Source organism: Chiloscyllium punctatum, chromosome 47 (assembly GCF_047496795.1).
Source record: "Chiloscyllium punctatum isolate Juve2018m chromosome 47, sChiPun1.3, whole genome shotgun sequence".
NCBI lineage: Eukaryota > Metazoa > Chordata > Chondrichthyes > Orectolobiformes > Hemiscylliidae > Chiloscyllium > Chiloscyllium punctatum.
In genome coordinates, this window is record NC_092785.1 from 19458307 (window position 1) to 19480254 (window position 21948).

The 21948-nt window shown below is 42.3% G+C and overlaps 1 pseudogene; it reads left to right on the forward strand.

Annotated features, from left to right (window-relative positions):
* Nucleotides 1–20316: 20316 nt before the first annotated feature.
* On the forward strand, nucleotides 20317–21640 carry LOC140468657 (NADH-ubiquinone oxidoreductase 75 kDa subunit, mitochondrial pseudogene; annotated as a pseudogene).
* The last annotated feature ends 308 nt before the right edge of the window (nucleotides 21641–21948 follow it).

Here is a 21948-nt window from a genome sequence, read left to right on the forward strand (position 1 = left end):
ATATGCTCCACCTGCCGCTGTTTTGAATGAGACTGCCATTTTCCATGTCTGGTTAAAGTCCAGTTGGACTTCAGCTGGTAGTCACTTTTGCATGGATATATTATTAATCGCACTCTCGTCACCAGTGAATTAACTCCACAGTGTTTGGTACCTGATCACTACGTCACCCTTTATTTATACACGCAAAGTACTTGACAGTGGTCTGATTTCCCAGTTAACACAATCTGTGAACCTCCGACTTATACCTGTCAGCAAGGTCTCCCTCACCGGTCTAGATTAACAGCCATAATCAGGGAACTCAATCATTATACTACCCGTATCCTAGCTGTCATTAAAACCCCTCACTAGTCAGCACCCTGACAATGGTATACCTGACACTTTGGTACCGTAACCACCATGCAAACTATTAACCTACATCATTAGCCACCTGGCACCTTACTCTTACAGCACTGTCAATCAAACTTACTTTATGCATTATAAGACAGTTCAAGCCAGGAAAGATCTTTCAGGATGGAAGTACAGTTGTATACTCCTGAGGTTGCCCTGAAAGGACTCTCTTTTCAGGATGTAAATGGTTCGATTAGCAATCTGTGTGAGATTCCTACTCACTGGAAAACCCCTTGCAATATTGTGTTGATTTAAAAGGTGATACTGAAGGAAATTCTACATCTCAGCCTGGTACAGAATAGCACTGTTGCAAACTGTAGTGCATTGTTCTGTTTTTTTTAAAAAAACTCTTTTAAAACTAATCCTTTAACTTCTAACTTCACTTTTCTACTTTGTGCCTCAGATTTTGTATTAAGGTTCCTTTGTACCTAAGGTAGTGCCAGGAATGGTGACATTGCACACATTTCACTGTACTCAAACCCTCTGTACTTGAGTACATATGACAATAAAATCTGATTCTATTTCTCAAGAAACTCGTGGCATTTAATTCTTCACAATAGATTATATCGGACAATAATTCTTGGGCAAATAATGCAATCAGTGATGCAACCAGATTTTTTGTCTCACTGGACATTTAGCTCCCAAATAAAATGAGGCTCTGTTGACAATACTATGCAGTTTGGTGGACAGAATCATTGACTGCACAAGAACAGACAGACCTGACTGGGACAGAATGAAATATTCAGCAATCCTACAGATAACACTTATTTACTACCCGATACATACAGCTGCTGTATTATTGGTACATCCTTAAATCCAGCTCTGTTTGCTGGAAAAACTCAGCAGCACCTGGGAAGAGAAATTGTATTGCAGGTCTCGTGATTCTTCCTCAGAAAGTTTCCAGCAAATTCTGCTTTGGATTCTGATTTACAGCATCCATAGTTCTTTTGGTTTTTAGATTTGCGTAAAACCTATTAAACCAAACTCATTAATTCTTTATTGAAATTTGACATACTTTCACTGGCTTTGGGTATTTCCAGTCTGTGCTTTGCTGGCGATTTCACCAGTAGTTCAGTTTGATTTTTGATTTTTTCCATCTGCTGAAAGCAGGTTGATTTATAAATATTTTACGAAGAACTTATTTCTATTATAGCACAGGCTGAGTCAGCATTTATTCCCCATCCCGTGCCACATTTCAGAAGGTGGTGGTGAGCTGCCTTCTCAAACCACTGCAGATTATTTGGTGTAACAACACCCGCATACTTATTGCACAGAAACAGACCGTTTGATCCAACTCATCCATGCTGACCAGATTTCCTCACCTGAAATTGTCCCATTTGCCAAATAGTATTTGACCCTGTTTAGCTGTTTTCGTTGGAGAAAAGAAGGTTTGGGGGTGACTTGATAGAGTTGTACAAGATGATTAGGGGTTTAGATAGGGTTGACCATGAGAACCTTTTCCCACGTATGGAGTCAACTATTACGAGGGGGCATAGCTTTAAATTAAGGGGTGGTAGGTATAGGACAGATGTTAGTAGTAGATTCTTTCCTCAGCGAGTCGTGAGTTCATGGAATGCCCTGCCAGTAGCAGTGGTGGACTCTCCCTCTTTATGGGCATTTAAACGGACATTGGATAGGCATATGGAGGATAGTGTGGTAGTGGAGGTTAGGTGGGCTTGGATCGGCGCAACATCGAGGGCCAAAGGGCCTGTACTGCGCTGTATTCTTCTATGTTCTATGTTCTATGACCCATACCCCCCTAAACCTTCCCTGACCATGGAACTGTCCAAATGACTTTTAGACTAATTCAGCAACCGGGAAGGAACGGTGATGTGTTTCCAAACCAGGAAGATGAGTGGCATGAAGGGAACTTGCAAGAGGTGTCATTCCCACCCATCTGCTGCTTCTGGAGAGCTGTTCATGAACAACGGCAGAGGAGGAGGACAGACTGAAGTTTTTCTTCCGATCTGGTGGCAATCAAGTGGGCTGAATCATATGGAATAAAGGTAAACGACTGCAGATGCTGGATATCTGCAATAAACGCAGAAAACTTTGGATAAACGTGGCAGATCTGCCACTTTCTGTGGAGAAAGAAACCGACGTTAAGTGTTCAAGCCTGCTATGACTCTTGTTCTGAATCTTCCATGTTACTGGATGGTGTTGAGCTTGTTGAGTGTTTTTGGAGCTGCACCGATTCTGGAAGAAGGAAGAGTGTTCCCTCAAACTCCTGACGTGTGCCCTGTAGGTGGTGTACAGAGAAGTGAGATATTCACAGCAGGCTTCTAGCCTCTGATCAGCTCTGGCAGCAGTAATATTTACATGGCTAAGCCAGGGCTGATTTGGGTCATTGGTAAACCCCGGGATGTTGATAGTGTTGGATTCTCTGATGATTATGAAATTGCGTATCAAAGGGTGTTGTTTAAAATCGCTTTTGGTTGAAGACGGTAATTGCCTGAGACTTGAATGCATTAAATGTCGTTTCCTACATTTGCATAAAGTCAAAAGAACAAAAGATATGGCAGCAGAATTAGGCCATTTGGCTTAGCATATCTGCTTCACTATTCAATCGTGGCTGACATAATTCCTCACCCCAATCTTCTTCTTTCTTCTTGTACCCCTTGATTCCTTCATTCATAAAGAAGCTATCTCTTTCTTAAATACATTCATTGACTTGGTCTGCACAGAGTTTCTGTGACAATGACTTCCACGATTTCTCATCCTCTTGCTGATGAAATTGCCTCTCATCTCAATTCTAAACGTTTGTCCCTTCACCCTCAGGCTGTTCCCTTGGATCCTGATCTGTCCTATTAGTCCAAACATCTTCTTCACGTCCACTCTTTCCACGTCTCTCGGATTCTCTTTCATATATCTGAACCCCATCATGTACGTATCCAAAGTCCTCAACTGGGCATCACAAGACAATCTCTTCAGCCTCAGGATCATCCTGCATGCCTCGTCTGAGACTCCTTCAAGTGCAACACATCCTGCCTTAGACTTGGGATCTAATGTGCTCATGTTATCTTGTGCAAGGTAATAAATGTTTACCAATGAGCACCTGAGACTTAATGGGCACATGAAACTAATGATTAAATAAAACTAACGAATATGTGAAACTAATTTATTTTTACTTTTATTACATATGTGAGTTGTTTGCATGTTCCACATAACTCATGACAAGTTTATCCTTTGTGATTATTGCAATAATTTTCCAGTGATTGTTAGTATTGAAAGATTTATTTTCTGCTTCCTGGTGATTGAGTGGTCCTGCGTCCAATTTTTTTGTTGTTTGATTGTTTTTCAATGGGCAGTGATTAAACAAGATGAAAAATATTACCGTACTTTATTAATTACAGCAAGCAAAATAATTTCAATTCCGAACCATCAGATTTGCAGCACTGTGTTCTGCCCACACAATGACAGCTGCCACTGTGTCTGTCTATTGTGAGCTTGAATAAATAATGACACAGCATGATACCTGGGATGAGATACCTTGAACGTCGACAATCTGATTGTTACAATATCAACTAGGTTAATTACATTGGTACCCCGGGTTCAATTCCCACATGCTCCAGAGCATGTGTCATAATATCGCTGAACGATTTGGTTAAAAAAAGACTTATCGATGCTTTTATATATCTGACACTGTCTTTGAAGGGAAATCAATCAGATCATGTGTGGTTTTGAAACACTTGTTCTGATTTTCATTCCAACATTGTTTTTTCAACGCATTGAGTTAAATCTGTTCTTTGTTTACTCGTGGGATCGAGAGAAAGTTCACTCGTGCAAGTTAACATAATCATTTCATCAAATAAACATTTTCTTGTATTGGTGGCCCAGCAGGATAACATATTATATGAGAATGGTCTTTGATTTTCGACGGTTTTGCAATTTTGGGACTTCCAATCTCCCTGAAACTCTTTCTACTGAGCAGTCCATAGAATCATAGAATGCCTGTGGCGTGGAAAGCAGGCCATTCAGCCCATTTAGTCAACACTGATCTTCCTAAGAGTATGTAACGCAGACCAACAGCGCCCCACACCTTATGCCCATAATTTTCTTTTTCCTGGGGCAAACGCTTCTAGCCCACACATCCCTAGATACGATGGGGCAAATTACCATGGACAGAACGACATAACCTGCACATCTTTGAACTGTGGCTGAAACCGCATCACCCAGAGGAAAACCATGCAGACACGGGGAGAATATAGAAACTTCACGCAGGAGTCGCTGAAAGTGATTGGGACAGATCTGTGGCGATGTGAAGCAGCAGTGCGAACGATTGTGCAAACCCCTAACAGTTGTGTACAGTTTTGTCTATTTCTCCGCCAGACAACAAGGGTCAATGCCTGGGGGTGGTCCACATTGCCTTCTTCTGGGAGTTCTGCATTCTGTTGTTCTCAACAAGATTTCTTTTAACATTTTAAAGATTGAATAAAGTTGCATATTAAGTAAATTTTGCTGATTCCTGTAAATACTCTTCCTGCCATTCGTTGATATTCTCCAAACCTTGAAATCGCATATTTCCCTGATCTTTCAGTTCCCGACATGATAAAGGAACATAGGAAAGAGGAACAGAAGTAGCCTGCCGGTTGTTCGATAAGACCATGCCTCATCTGCCCTAAGTGTCAGCGCTTCTTTGTTCCAGCTCCGCAAAGCCCTCATCTCCATGATACTTCAAACAGTTATCGAGCTCTGCTTCAAATACTTTCAGTGATCGAGCATCCAAATTTTTCTGGGCGGAGAATTCCTGACATTTACTGCCCTACGAGAGAATAAATTCCTTCGAAGCACGGTTAGTAAGTTTGCAGATGGCACCAACACTCCTGGTAAACCGGACTGTGAAGAGTTTCTCAGATTACAAAGGGATCTTCATTAAATCGGTCATTTGGCCAAGGCATGGCTGATCGAATTTAATCTACATAAATGAGAGGTGTTGCATTCTGGTAAGATGAACAAGGGCAGGACTTTTGTAGTTCATTGAAGGACGATGGGTAGTGCTGTCAAACAGAGAGATCTCAAGATTCAGGTGCATAGTTGTTTGGATGTTCTGTCACAGGTAGACAAGCTGTTAAAGAAGGAATTTGGCATGTTTCATAGCTCAGATCATTGAGTGTAGGTGTTGGGATGTTATGTTGTGGTTGACGTTTATAAAATTATGAGGGACAAGGATAAGATGAACAATAAAGGTATTTTCTATAAGGTGGGCGGTGTGACTCAAAACGAGGATGCCATAATTTTAAAGGGAAAAGAGAAACATTTAAAAGAGAACGAGGGAGTAGGTTTTTCACACTGAGGGTGTTTCACATGTGGAATGAACTGCCAGAGAAAGTTGTATATTCACATATAGTTCCAACATTTAAAAGGTATTTGGACAGGTATACGAATAGGAAAGATTTAGTGGAAAAGGGGCCGGGGCAGGAATATGGGACTACATTTGTTTGGGAAACCTGTTTGGCATGGACAAGGTGGATCAAAGGCTCTGTTGCTGTGTTGTGTAACTCTATGATTCTACGACTGACAATCAACATAAAACTTAAGATGTTTCAGAGCAGGAAACAGTTTAGTAAACATTTTCAATTGGATTGTGAACATGCGTATCATTAAAGAGAAATGAGCCCCTAGAGGTAAGAGGCAAAGTACAGTTTATCATCCAAGCTAACTGTATAGAAGCAGTCTTCCTGTGAGGTAAAATGATTCAGATTTCAGTTGGAGTTCAAGTGCTTGCCCAAGGAAATAAAACAAAATAAACAAAGGAGGTGAACACAGCAGTTATGGCATCTTACTTCAGAATCTCAGTATGGCTCAGCATAACCTGGCTCCCAAATCTTTAACTTGCAAATTACTTTTGTCTCCATAAGGCACATGTCAAGGAATGCTTCCTTCACTAATTCATTGGAACAAAGTGATGGATTTTCAATTGCTATCAATTGAATTTTTTGCATTTCCGCTGTTGGGTCATCCCTTGGCTGAAACCAACGTAATATTGAAATAGCTCCACAAAGACCGGTATCCCATCGCCAAGTCACCCTTTATTTATGCGTGCGTAGAACATGACAATTGTTCGGCTTCTTCAGAGCCAGCTCTCCGAGTGAACAGAACCCGTGATCCGTCTGTTTATATCTGTCAGCTGGGTCTGCCTGATTGAACCGGGTTAGCAGCCCCATTCAGGGATCTCATACTCTGTGAGCTCCCCGTGGCTGACCACGTTCCTATCGCTTCAAAGGTGGCCAAAAGTCGTTTGCAGTTGAATTAGAAATAGCTTGTTTTACGACACAGAGGCCGAACCCTTCTGTTAATTCAACCAATCACATACAAGAGCTAGCAATCTGTTAAAATATGACTAAAAGTAAACTCACAAATTCCATGATTGATAGAAAACAACAACAATTTATTTATTTCTGACTCTATAAGTGAACATTAACAAGAGGCTATTTACAAATCTAAGCCATCCTTTCTCTAACCTGGTTATCATCTGCCTCCAATTGTGCAACAATATTGCGTTCGAATAAGATAATTATTAAATTCACATCAACTAAATTTCGAAACCACAGTCTCCATCTTCTTCTGTGACTTCACTCTTCATCTGACGATCTTCCCGCGTTGTCTTCGCTCTTTTTACTGCGCTATGTTTCACGTGAAAAGCAGCCTTCGAAAGAATGTTTTCTACTTCATTTGAGAGCAAGATGTTAAATCAGCAATTAGCTCTCCAGAGGTTTCTCTCTCTCTTCAGCAGTTGTTCTATGACCAACTTTCAAAATGTCTGCATTTTTAATACCATCGACATTGGATCATCTTACTGGTTCGAAGTTGGAAAAACAATAAATTAAGACTGGATTGATCTTTGGTATCGGGGACATAATTCAAACTGTTTGGTGAAATTTGAATTGTTCTCAAAATCGGACCAAAACTCAGGTATCCATTTCACAGCCAAACGTTACAGTTTTTCAATTTTTCAGTATACTCTGGGACTACTCCGTCTTCATATACACAGTTGCTTACTATCTCTCTGTTCAGTTCAGCACTCCCTTGCTCTTAAAGGCCCAGTGCATGTCTTGTAACTTCATAACCTTTGTTTGGTGCAGTGTTGGCGTAATGCGTGATTGATGACAATTGTAGCTTTGCAGATAGATTATATCCAAGGAAACAGTTTAAGATAATACACAAAGGGTTCTAATAGAGTCATGCAGCTGCAGTAGTCATGAAGAAACAGCTGGATTCGGACACCCTTGAATAGGCTGATAGAAGAATTCCTTAGACTGCGAGCCATCACAATTAGATTTACAGTAGTTGAGGTTTCTAGATGTTCATAGTTATATATTTTGAATTTGTAAGTTTGAGTACATAGGCACATATCGTTAAAAAAAAACTGAATAAGCATTAAAGAGATTCCACTCAAAATCTTCTGGACAGAAAGGGAGGGCTCCACATTATTGTGGGGAAGATTGAAATCCAGGTTCAGACGTCAGAGTTTTGGAATGTGGTGATACACAGCGCTCACTGTGAAAGCTCCAAGGAAAGAGATAACGGCAACTGGGAAACATCATGACAGGGGTTTCCTCCCACTGGTGTAACATCAATAAACTCTTTGATACTGAAAGTAGACTGTGGTGGTGAGTGACTCATTACACCATTCTGCCCCAATAAACACTGTTCATATCACTCCACATAATTTAACCTTGCAGACACAAGTGATCTGAGCATTAATTGAAATCTTCTAACTGCCTTTTGAATTCTAACTAGTTATATTTCCCATTCATGTGTGAAATGTGAGCTGGCTGACCAGAATTTAATCGCTGTCCCGCGTTGCCACTTGAGAAGTTGATAATATTTCTCTGAGTTTCTGCAGCCTGCCAGCTACGGGTTTCCCACAATGCCCTGGGGTAGGGAGATCCATGATTGTGACCCAGCGAAAGTGGTGGAAGTTTTGTATTTGGAATTCAGGATGGAAAGTTTCTTCAAGGGAATTTGCAGGGGGCGATGTACCAATGTATCAAATGCCTTGTGCTTATGTGTGGAAGTGTTTGTGGGTGTGGAAGCTACTGTCTGAGAATCTTTGGTGAATTTCTGCATTGGATCTAGTACATAGTGATGCTACAGTATGTTGGTGATGGTGGATCTGGATACATTTTTGTTATGCATTACCAACCAAGCGGGCTGTAATCACACCTTCCATTTCGGTCTTACTGTTCTTATAAAGTGCCTCACTTACCAAGTTCCATAATGATTCTCATGTGCTCCTATCAATCCTCATCTCGGAACTCTACTTCACAGCCTCTTCAGATTTGTGACTTGCATACATGAGAAAGCGTGGGACCCGGTCAGTGAAAGACCTGCCCACCAACCAAACCCTCATATTCAACCATCTCAGTTCCACTTCATGAAACATATATAGTGCCGTAATTGCTCATGTGCCCAATTCCTGATGTGACATAACTTTTCCTATTACTATAATAATTTGACCTGTTATTCCATTACCAGTTTAGTATGTATGAAAAATCTGCTAAACATTTCAGTGAATCTATCAGCACGACATACTTGCACTAAAGTATAAAATTCATTATGTTTTTATTATTCTCATTTCTTTGTTGATTTACTCTGCTTGTCTATTGGCTCCCAACATGTCTTCATTTCATTCTGGTTTGCTTGCGTCAATAATTCCATTGTAAATTCTGACTATGCATTGTATAATTAAGTTAATATATTATTTTGAGCCAATTGGTCTGATTTAGCAGATATGCTTTGCTGAAATGTCTACTTTGACTCTTGTCATGAAGGAATGGATGTGACTTTGTTTTTCTTTCAATTAATTTAGTGACCGTTGTGAACCTGACACCAAGGAATTTTGGGCTGTCTAAATGCATCACTCGCAATTTGACAGCAATGTCTCCAGCAGATCAACTTCTCGTCATTCTTAATGTCTTACTTGGACCAAATTAACAACTTTTATTCCACAGTTACATTCTCATCCATCACTATTGTGTCTGCCTTGAGAGCTGCTTTGTTCCTTGCAGCACTGGACTGTTCAGTTTGATTCACCATAGCTTTCACATTTGATTGATTTGTCACAATTGTTTGCCAGAAGTTAAGAGCAAGATATTGTAATACGAGGACTGGGTTTGTAGTTGCAGTAGCTATGAGTATGGTCTGCTATTTGCATTCAATTACTTCGTATTCTGTATTAATGTCTTTAGTTTTATTGACAATGTCCCCTGGTTTTGCATAAGAAAATCAGTCTATGATACATCATTATTCTGGAAAGTGTATGGATGGTTGGCAGTATGATTACATCATTGCTTCCAATTGTATTGATTTGGATATTCAATGCTCTGACTGTCAGGAATCTTACAACACTGAACCGTATCTTTTGTTACTTCCAAATCCATGGAAGTGGGCAGAATACCACTAATCCAGTCGTTGCCACGCATATAAAGTACTCATCTTGCTCTTTGTCTGCTAATTTTATACTCTTGTGGATGACAGATGTTGTAAACTCTTTCAATTGGTAAGTAATAAACTATAATTATGAAAATAAGAGTTTCAGTGATCCAATATTTGTCATTCAACACATCGGATTCCTGCTACGGTTTCTGAATTTTGGCGCCAACGCTTGCATATATGCTCTAGCACAAACCAAATTCAGAGAGGAGTTCATCAATGGAGTAAAATAACTATTAAACGTTGAAAACTAAGCAAACAAATCTGACCTCTATTTGAAAATGTATTTGCAGTCTTACAACAGGAACTCCAAGTTGAAAGAGCTTGTGGAATTTCCCAGGTTGCATTATCTGAAAAGAAGGCCATGTCAGCAAAATTGGACAGATGACTGTCCGCCACGAAAATTGGAAATAATCACTTGTACAAAAAAAACCTGATGAATTGACTTTCGAACACTAGTTCACTGAGATTGAGTGTCTGAATAATTTTGATATTGCGCTTCAAAAGGCTGAGTCCCTGCTTTTCAGGTTAAAGAAACTTTCTAATGTACTTAAAGCTTTGCCTTGTGTCATCAATACGTTTATGCTCTTGTGCTGAAAGGTCAGTGGCAACCTCATGTGAATATGTTCAGTGACTGACTACCACAGCAACGAAATTCAGATATTGAACTTAACATCTTCCCATCTGCTGTCATTGTGGAGTCTGATTTTACTTGGTATATTTCACAGTTGGAATGAAAATGTGTAATATTCAAAGCTCTTATCCGCAATTCACATTCAACCTCTGGCCTTCCTTCCACAAATAAAATTGTTAAGTTGTTCCGATTGTGGTATCCCATCTCTCACCATCAATCATTGAAACTGCCACATTCTCAACAAGCCTGAACTTCCTTACTTGGGTGAGCTTTGCTTTTTTATAAGCAGTTCTAAAATGCCAGTTTAGTTTCCAGTTCCTGTCTCTAATTGTGATTCTTGTTCTTACTTTCTCTTGTTTATTTCTGAGCACATCTGTAACAACATAAAGTGAAGGATCACATACAAAAACATACCTGAGCAGACCCTTGAACTTTGCGAGTCAGCACCCTGATTCGCTGTGAAAAAGGTAATGAGGACTGACACTAATTATAAAGAATATTCTTGACACCATCCAGGACAAATTAACCCACTTTATTGTATCAACATCCACAATCGTTCAGTCCCTCCACCAATGACACTCAATAACAGCAGTGCATGCCAGCTACAAGATGCGCTGCAGAAATTCAACAAAGGTCCTTGGACAGAACTTTCCAACACTTGACCACTTCCATCCAGGTAAGGGCAGAGATACATGGGAGCACCAGTGGCTGCACGTTTCCCCCCAATTCACTCAGCATCTCGACAGGGAAGTTTATTGCTGTTCCTTCACTGTCACTCGGTCAGAATCCTGGAATTCTTTCTGTAAAGGCATTGTGAGTCAGCCTACTAGCAGTGGACAGAAGCAGCACTCCACCACATTCAAGGGGTAACCAGGGACAGGCTATCAATGATGGCCCAGCCCCAACGCCTGCATCATTGCACACACACACACACAAACCTGACCTTAAAAATGTGTTGCTGGAAAAGCGCAGCGGTCAGGCAGCATCAAAGGAACAGGAGAATCGACGTTTCAGGCATAAGCCCTTCTTCAGGAATGTTTCTCCTGTTCCTTTAATGTCTCCAGACCTGCTGTGCTTTTCCAGCAACACATTTTTAAGCTCTGATCTCCAGCATCTGCAGTCCTCACTTTCTCCACACAAATCTGACCTGGTAATTTGTGCTCATTTAACCGATTAAAATAGTTTGAGAATTAGCTTTCTCCCATGTTGCATTCGCCAGACTCAATCTGCCAACGCACTCGTGACTGTTCTCTTTCATAACAGTTCAGATTTCCAATCAATTGTCATTCATAACAATGGAATGCATTAATTTAAACCTGAAATAAATGCAGAGAGGCTGGTATTCCGCCATCAAGTCTACCTTTATTTACAAGAACATAGTACGTGAGGTCCACCCAGCCAGCTCAAAGACATTGCTGAGAGTGAGCATGCACTGCTGAGTTTTCCTGTGTTCCCTTTTTCTTTTTTTAAAATTTATCCCCTACACGACAAGAGCACTTCGGTGGTGCTTACATTGTCCTCAGATCACACCCGTGGCTATGTGTGCATGTGTGTATGTGAGTGTTGGGGGGTATATATGTGTGTGTGTGTGTGTGCTGTGTGTGTGTGTTTGTATCTATGTTACAGTCTCTGTAAAAATGACACCGGTGTGCAAGAACTTTATACTATAATTCCACCACCAGGTAAAAACACCCATGTAGACAGTGAACCATTAACAAGCAAAGCCCAATCGGGACAAGGCCTCCACTCAAAAAAGAAAGTGAAGGGTAAAGACAACGTCTCCCTAAAGACATCAAGAGCATTGGTGGACACTGCGTGCTGCCTCTCCAAGGACACCCAACCTCGAATATCACTGCAGAACAGGGACATGCACTTGGCAGATACAATCTCCAGTTTACCTCTGCCAGCCACAGCTCCATGATTGGCCCAGGTTAACAGTCCCAGTCAAGGATATCATAGTGAATGATCCACCTGGCCCTAGTTCCAATGACGACATTTCTCCCCCACCAAGTCTTGGAATGCACGCCTGCTCGTTCTCTCGTAACTTCTCCCAGGGCATTTTCACACTAGATCTGGTTCCTCTGACTCTGACATAGGTGACATTTACTGGACCATAAGCAGTTTCTGGCCCCCAGAGTGTCACGGCAGGGTTTTCCCATCATCCTCAGGCAGTAACACTGCTGAGGCTAGACACAGGGGGACATGGCAACTTTCTGGCTGTTTTGAGGAGACAGTCATGTATCACTCCTGCCTGTTTAAAAGTCAACAGCTTTCATATGTTCTGCATGTTTGTTCAAGATTTCCTCACCCACCCAAACTCTGTAAGTGACAGGCCCTGATCTCACATCAACCTCGCCTCGTCCCACCCACGGCCATTTCTGTGGATTCAACATCAAACTTCGTTCGCTGAAGTAAACTATCTCTCTCTGATACTTGTGTTCCTGGTGCTGCTTCACCCTCCCCCCAGCTCCGCGAATCTCAGGTTTAACGGGGTACAGATCCTTCTCCCCATCAGCACCTCTGCTGGAGCTATTCCTAGTGTTGTGTGAGGGTGGTTGTATATCGAACAGGACCCGGGATAGTTTGGAATCGAGTGAGGATGTTGTCTGTTTCTTTAAACTTGCCTTCAATGACTGGACTGCTCTTTCTACTTGACAATTGGTTGGTGAATATTATGGAGCTGTCTGAACATGCAGAATGCATTTCAACGTCAGAAACTAACCTGCTGCGAAATTATGTCTCATTGTCCTTGACCAATACTCCTGGAAGTCTGCGTCTTGCAAATGATGCTCACAGCTTTGCAATCATCATTATGGAAATTGATGAATGAACTGGGATCACTGTGAATGGACATGCACAATAACCAAGAACATCGTACCCATGAAAGGACCCGTATAATCCACGTGTCATTGAGTTCAGCGCTTACCCCACAGATTCCAGGAGTATGGGATGTAATTTTTATCACTGTTATAATGCTGGACGCTGCCCCACTGACGTGGCTATGTTGGCATCTAATTCCGATCACCAGACATAACGTCTTATCAGCATCTTTATTTCGGAAACCCTTGGACAACCCTACTGGTGTTTAGCCAGTTGGTGATGGGCATCTTTTCTCGGGACACTCCCCCTTGCTCCACCTGATATAATGACGGATTGGGTATTTATACAGCTGTGAGAATTGATTTACAATTTGCTTAAAATCCCCACAATGGTAAACGGCCAATCGGTACCACTGGTGCTGGCATTCTGCAAACTGGACTGAGTTGAGGATTCCTTCCCTTTCCAGCCTCCTGGTATCTTCCTCTGCCTTTCCATGTGGAGTAAATGGCACTACGCGGGCCTCGCAGAAGTGGGGAATTGCTTCCTGGCCCACATGCCAGGTGGCCTTCATTCGGTTGGGAATCCCTGCACCTTCCTGATTAAGTTCTGGGGGTTTCATCCGGATTTAACTCAAACCCGTCTTTCACTCCACTGGTGTGACAATGGCCTAGTGGGTATTATCGCGGGACTCTTATCTCAGGGACCCACGCTGAAACCCTGTCACAGCAGGTGGTGGAATTTGAATTCAAAACATATTTGGAATCAAGGGTCTGGTTTGACCAGGAATGCATTGCCGATTATTGCAAAAAAAACCCCATCTTATTCATGAAAGTCCTTTAGGTAAGGAAATACTATCCTTAACTGGTCTGGCTTACATGTGATTCCAGACGATTGTTGACTTTTAACTGCCCTCTTGGATAGACATAAATGCTGGTTATTCAGTGACGCCCTCATTCTGCAAATGAGAGAAATAAATACGCAAAATGCTGAGCCAATCAACACGAGTAAAGTGGAAACTGAGCCAGTTGCATCTCATACGAACCCAGAATCGCAGTTGTCACCTTAATCTGTAAAGTTACCCTCAGATAGGTTCGTAGTCCAGCTGAGATCTTACAGAGACTTAGGAGAAAGAGTCCCGAGCGATCGTTGTTAAAGGTTGGCTCTGCAAACTCTGCAAACACGGCTTGTGCTGGTATCTGCCTCCATTCGAAACAGGTGACCATTTAACCAGACGTTTGTTTCGATTGGTTCTGATTTAGATGTTGCTGAGCAATTTAACTGTTGCAAGCGAGCTCTTGGTGGGCTTTCCATGTAAAGTACTGGACACTGGACTGGTTTACTCAGAACAGAATCCTGACATTGTGGTCAGCAAAGTTTTGGAAAGAATTCTGAGGGATAGGATTTGTACTTTGTGGAGGTGTTAAGACAGGTCGACGACGGTCGAGCAGCGGATGTGGTGTATATGGACTTCAGCAAGGCATTTGATAGGCTTCGCCATGGTAGGCTCATTCACAAAGTCAGGAAGTATGGGATACAGGGAGATTTGGCTATCTGGATTCAGGATTGACTGGCCGACAGAAGACAAAGTGGTTGTAGATGGAAAGTATTCTGCCTGGAGGACAGTGTTGAGTGGAGTCCCGCAGGGGTCTGCTCTTGGGCCTCTGCACTTGTAGATTTATAAATGACTTGGATGAGAAGGTTGAGGGGTGGGATGGTAAGTTTGCCGATGAGACAATAGTTGGAGGTATCGTCGATAGCATAGAGGGCTACTACAGGCTGCAGCACGACAAAGACAGGATGCAGAGCTGGGCTGAGAAATGGCAGCTGGAGTTCAAACTGGATAAACGCAAAGTGATGCAGTTTGGAATTTCGAACTCGAATGCTAAATATAGGATTAAAGACATGATTCTTGACTGTGGAGGAACAGAGGGATCTGGGTGTGCAAGTACATAAATCCCTCAAAGTTGCCACTCAAGTGGATAGGTTTGTTCTTAAAGCATATGGTGTTTTGGCTTTCATTCCCAGAGGGATCGAGTTTAAGAACCACGAGGTTTTGCAGCAGCTGTACAAGTCCCTGGTGTGACCCCACTTGGAATATTGTGTTCAGTTCTGGTCGCAAAGAAGGTTTACCAGGATGCTGCCTCGACTGGAGGGCTTGCCTTATGAAGAAATGTTGAATAAGCTCAGACTTTTCTCTCTGGAGAGAAGGAGGAAGAGAGGCGACCTGATCGAGGTCTAAAATAAAATGAGATGTATAGATAGAGTCAATAGCAAGAGACTTTTTCCCAGGGTAGGTTTGACTGTTACGAGAAGTCATAGTTTGAAGGCTTTTGGGAGGAAGGTATTAAGGAGACGTCAGAGGTAGGTTCTTTACGCAGAGAGTTGTGAATACATGGAATGGGTTGCCAGCTGAGGTGGTGGACGCAGAGTCACTGGGGACATTTAAGTGACTGCTGGACATGCACAAGGATAGCAGTGAGTTCAGGGGTGCGCAGGTTAAATTGCAATATTTTAAATTTGGATTAAATTTCGGCACAACATCGTGGGCCAAAGGGCCTGTTCTGTGCTGTACTTCTCTATGTTCTATGTTCTATGTACTCCTGTTTATGTCTGTCAGCCAAGTTAATGGCACAAGCAAGAGACCTCAATCGCTACACTACCCAGAACCTAGTTGGTATTCTAACTCCTCACCAGTCAGCACCATGTATACCTGGCACATTAGCAGCCTACATAATCTTTCTCCCTCTCAAACTGGTGCCCTACCTCATTACCCTCCTGGTACTTTACTCTTACAGCACTGTCAAATCACACTGACTTTACACAATATAAGACAGCTTTAGCCCGGAAAGATCTGTTCGGATGGAAGTATGGTTCCACACTCCTGATGGCAACCCTGCATGGAAACCCCCATCAGAAATGTCAACCTCCGTTCTTTCATTAGGAAGATATGGGCCTGATTACCAATTCCTGTGAGTTTCTAACTCACTGGTAGAGTATTTCCAGATTTTAAAATTGATTTAAAACAAACACTGAAGGGAAAGCTACCTCTCAGTGTAGTACAGAATATTTTTACTGCAAACTGGAGTGCATTGTTCTGCCTTACGAAAGATTTCAAAATACATCTTTTCAGTTTTAACTTTATGTCTCTACTTCGTACCTAAGATTTTGTAGTGAGTTAGATCTAGGAATGTTATCTTTGACCACTTTTCAATGTACTCACGAAATTTTGTACTTGTGTACATATGCCAATAACATCAAATTTGAATTCTTAAGAAATTAGGGACATTTTATTCTTCAAAATTGATTCCACTACATAATAAACCACAGAGGAAAGTGGTTATTTTGCTGCATGTTCGGAGTACTGCAACTAATTTAATTAGCGTTTCAACTAGATTTTTTGTCGCACTAGACATTTAGCTTCCAAATAAAATGAGGTTGTGTTGACAATATTATTGTATGTCGGTGGACAGAATCATTGGATCCACAGAAACAGACCTATCTGACTTGGACAGAAGGAGATACTCAGCAATCTTACAGTGTTACCACGAGATACTTGCAGCTGTTCGCATTAGTGGTAAGTCCTCAAATCCAGATATATTTGCATAAACAAAGACAGACGTTGCTTGGAAAACAGCAGGTCTGTCAGCTTCAGGAACCAGTAATCTGAGCTGGCATTTCTGGCCTAGTGACGCTTCCTCAGAAGTTTTCCAGCAACTTCTGTTTTTGATTCTGAATTTACAGCACAGTTCTTTCGGTTTTTATGTTTGTGCAAAACCTATTTAACTCAACTCCCTCTTTTTAAAATTGAAATTTGACATACTTGCCTTGAATTTGATAATTTCTAACCTATCTGTGCTTCCTCGTTTCTGCTGTAGGTCATTTTGTTTTTGTTTCCATTTGTTTGTAGATGCAGATTTATTTGTAAATATTTTGCAAGCATTTGCAATTGGAATTTATTTCGAATACAGAGTAGGCCGTGTCAGCATTTATCCTCCATCTCCGGTGACACTTCAGAAGGTGGTGGTGAGCTGTCTTCTCAAACCACCGAAGACCATTTTGTGTAAGTGCACCCACCTAGAATCACTGAGCACGGAAACAGACCCTTCGGTCCAGCTCATCCACGCTGATCAGTTTTCCTAAACTAAACTAGTCCCATTTGCATGTATTTTGCGCATATCCACATAAACCTTCCCTCTCCAAGGAGCTGTCAGAATTTCTCTTAACTGCTCCAGGAAGACAGAAGAAATGGTGATGTTTTTCCAGAACAGGAAGGTCGTGCCTTGAACGGAAGTTGCAAGTGGTGTCATTACCATCTATCTGCTACTTCTAGACAGTAGTGGCTGTGAGGGTGACAGGGAGCTGTCTGAGGGATCTTGGTGAGCTGCTGCAATGTGCCTTTTAGATGGTACAGCCTGTTGTCACTGAGCATCAGTGGCAGGTGACAGACTGAAGATTTGTGGATGGGGGGAAACAAGCAGGCTGATACATCCTGGAATAACGGCAAACTATTGTGTATGCTGGATACCTGCAAGAAGCGAAGTAAACATTCGATAAACTCTGCCAATCTGTCAGTTTCCGTGGAGAGTGAAACAAATGTGAAGGTTTCAAGTCTGGTATTAATCCTTTTCAGAATTTTCCATGGTCCTGAATGATGGTGAATTTCTTGGGTGTTGTTGAAGTAGCACCCATTCAGGCAAGTGGGAAGCATTCCATCGCAGTCATGACTTGTGCCTTGTCAGGTTTTGTGGAGCCAGGAGATGAGATTTTCTCAGCAGGATTCCTTGCCTCTGACCTGGACTTGCAGCAACAACTCTTACATGGCTAAGCCAGGGCTTGTTTGGGCCAATGTTAATGCCCAGGGTGTGGATAGTGAGGGACTGCATAATAGCAATTTCATTGAATATCAAAGGGCAATGATTAGAAACTCTTTTGTTGAAGACGGTAATTGCCTGATACTTGTGTGGATCAAATGACATTTACTACTTTCTGGAAGATCATAAGAAGATAAAACATAGGAGTAGAATTTGTCCATTCGGCCTATCAAATCTGCCCCGCCATTGAATCGTGACTGACATGTTTCTTAATCCCATTGTACTGCTTTACCTCTGTAACGCTGATCTCTTAATTCATCAAAAAATATCTCCTTCTTCAATACATTTAGTGGCTTAGTCTCCATACCCTTTCTGTGGCAATAACTTGAACAGCCTCACGATACTCTGACTGAAGAAAATCCTTTTCTAAATAGACGTCCCCTTAACCTGCAGCTATACCCTGAAGTCCTGATGTGTCGCATTAGTGAACCGACTTCTGCGTGTTCACTCCATCCAGGTCTCTCAGTATTCTGAAAGTTTCGACCGATTCCCCTTCATATTGTTATACCCCGTTTGTGTGCAAACCCAGAGTCTTCAACCGCTAATCATTAGACAAATCCTTCATCTCCAGAATCATTCTTATGATCCTCCTCTGAATCCCCTTCATGTCCAACACATCCACCTTAGACACAGGGCTCAAAACTGCTCATGATATGTTGAATAAGGTTTTAAATATCTACTAATGAGTACATGAAGCTAACGGGTATATGAGACTTTCACTGAGATCACAGTGTCACTCCTTCCACATAGTTCACTCTCAGTTCATTTATTTGTGATGATTACAACAATTTTCTTAGTGTTAGTAAGCTATATTTTATAAATCCTGGTGATCGAGTAGTCCTGTGAACAAACCTTTTGTTCGTTGAATGTACAGTGATTTGCAGAAGATGTAAAATATTGTCCTGCATTACCAAACACAACAATGCAAAACGACTTTAATTCCCAACCTTCACATTGGCAGCACCGTGTTCTGTTTATATAATGACTGCTGCCTCAGAGTCTGTCTTTTATGAGCTCCAAAAAATAATTACACAGCATGATGCTTGGGATTAATTAATATGTACGTTTACAATCTTACTGTCACAATGCCGACCACGTGGGTTACATTGGGTCCCCGGTGCATTCCCAGCAACGTTCCACTCTATTATATTGATGATATGTATTCCGAACTGTGGATTAGTGAGGTTCAGGTTCAGAGCCCACCTGTCCCAAATGTGGCATCTCTGAACAGATTGGTTTGGAAAGCGTTTCGATGCTTTTAAATATCGGCCACTGTCTACAAAGGGAAGTCAGTCAAATCAAATATGGCTGTGCACCACTTGCGCATATTTTCATTCCAACCTTGGTTTTCAAGTAATTAGTTAAAGGTGTTCTTCTTTTACTCCTGGGATATGAATAAAGTTTGTTTGAATAATTTAACATCATCATTTTATCAAGTAGAAATTCTCGTGCCAAGGGAAACTTGGAGGATAACAGATTCTGTGAGGATGATGTTTGTTTTTCATCAGTTCTACCCTTTCAGCACTTTCATATTGCCTGAATTTCCTTCTGCAGAACAGTTCATAGAAACCTTAAAATGTGGGAAATTCGTCCCGTTTCGTCCATACCAATCCTCCTCAGAGCATCTAATCCAGACCCACGATACCACCATCCTAAGACCATAAGACCATAAGACATAGGAGTGGAAGTAAGGCCATTCGGCCCATCGAGTCCATCCGCCATTCGATCATGGCTGCTGGGCACTTCAGCTCCACTTACCCGCATTCTCCCTGTAGCCCTTAATTCCCCGAGACAACAAGAATCTATCAATCTCTGCCTTGAAGACATTTAGCGTTCCGGCCTCCACTGCACTCTGCGGCAATGAATTCCACAGGCCCACCACTCTCTGGCTGAAGAAATGTCTCCGCATTTCTGTTCTCAATTTACCCCCTCTAATTCTAAGGCTGTGTCCACGGGTCCTAGTCTCCTCACCTAACGGAAACAATTTCCTAGCATCTCCCCTTTCCAAGCCATGTATTATCTTGTACGTCTGTATTAAGTCTCCCCTTAATCTTCTGAACTCCAATGAATACAATCCCAAGATCCTCACCCGTTCCTCATATGTTAGGCCTACCATCCAGGGATCATCCGTGTGAATCTTTTTGGACACGTTCCAGTTCCAGTGCCAGTATGTCCTTCCACTGGTGTATCCATCCACTGACGAGGTGTATCCACTGCACACGCTGTATCAGGTTTGCCAGTGAGGTGGCAGGAGTGGATGACCTGGGCACCACAGGAAGAGGAAATGAGATGCAAGTTGGCACATACATCATGTCAGAAGTGTCAGGAAACATCATTGATCTTTGGGAGTTTTGACATCTAAACCTTATGCCTTCACTGCCAGGCCTTGGGAGACCAGCAAGACAGAATCCATTGATGTAATGGACGCTATCGGAAGCAATATCGTTGTGAGCACACGGACTGGGGAAGTGTTGAGAATCCTGCCAAGGTTACATGAGGATGTAAATGAGGAATGGATCTCCGATGAAACCAGGTTTGCATATGATGGTCTTAAGCGTCAGCGCTTAATTGTTCCCATGGTTAGGGGTTCGAAGGGACAGCTGGTGTTTGCATCCTGGGAGGAGGCACTAACACAGATTGCTGAAGCGTTGCAGGGAGTACAGGATAAAGGTGTGGCTGCCATTGCTGGAGGAATGGCTGATGCCGAAGCTCTCGTGGCCCTGAAGGACATGATCAACAGATTAAACAGTGATGCACTATACACAGAGGAGATCTTCCCAATGGCTGGAGCTGGTACAGATTTGCGCTCCAATTATCTGCTGAACACCAAAATTTCCGGTGTAGAGGAGGATGATGTCCTGCTGCTGGTCGGCACCAACCCACGCTATGAAGCCCCACTTTTCAATGTTCGAGTCAGAAAGAGTTGGTTGCACAATGATCTCCAAGTGGCTTTAGTTGGGGCCAAAGTGGATTTGAGCTACAGCTACAATCACGTAGGATACTGTCCACAGGCGTTACAGGAGATTGCCTCAGGAAAGCACCCTTTCCGCCAGGTCCTGAATAAAGCAAGGAAGCCCATGGTGGTGGTGGGCAGTTCAATTCTCCAGCGGCATGACGGGGTGCAGCAATACAAGCTGCTGTCAGCATCATTGCACAGAATGCCAGAGCAGGCAGCAAAGTCGGAGATAACTGGAGAGTTCGAAACGTCCTTCAAAGGGTTGCCGGCCAAGTAGCTGCTCTGGATTTGGGATATAAAGCTGGTGTCCACTATATCTGGAAAAATCCCCCTAAAGTGCTATTCCTTCTTGGAGCAGACAGTGGCTGCATCACAAGGGAGCATCTTCCAAAGGACTGCTTCATCGTTTATCAGGGACATCCGAATTCCGCAAACTTCCATTTTGCATGGCTAACTCACTTAGCTTGCACATGCCTAAATACAATGGGTCAACTTACCATAGCCCATCGACCTAACCTGCACATCTTCGGTCTGTGAGAGGAGCATCTCAGGAAACCCACACAGACTCAGGAACAATGTGCAAACTCCACACATACAGTCGAGCGAGGATAAATTCAAACCCGAGTCCCTGGCGCTGTGAGGCAGCAGTGCTGTCCACAGATTCACCGTGCCACACCAGTTGATTGATTACTGTATACTTCAGTCTAGTTCTCCTCCCTACATCAATAGATCCATTTATGAGTGTGGTCCTCAATTCCTTTTACTTCGGGTTCTGCACTCTGCTGTTCTTACCCAGGTTTCTTTTTATTGTTCAACGATCAAACAGGATGGTACATAAAGTTAAT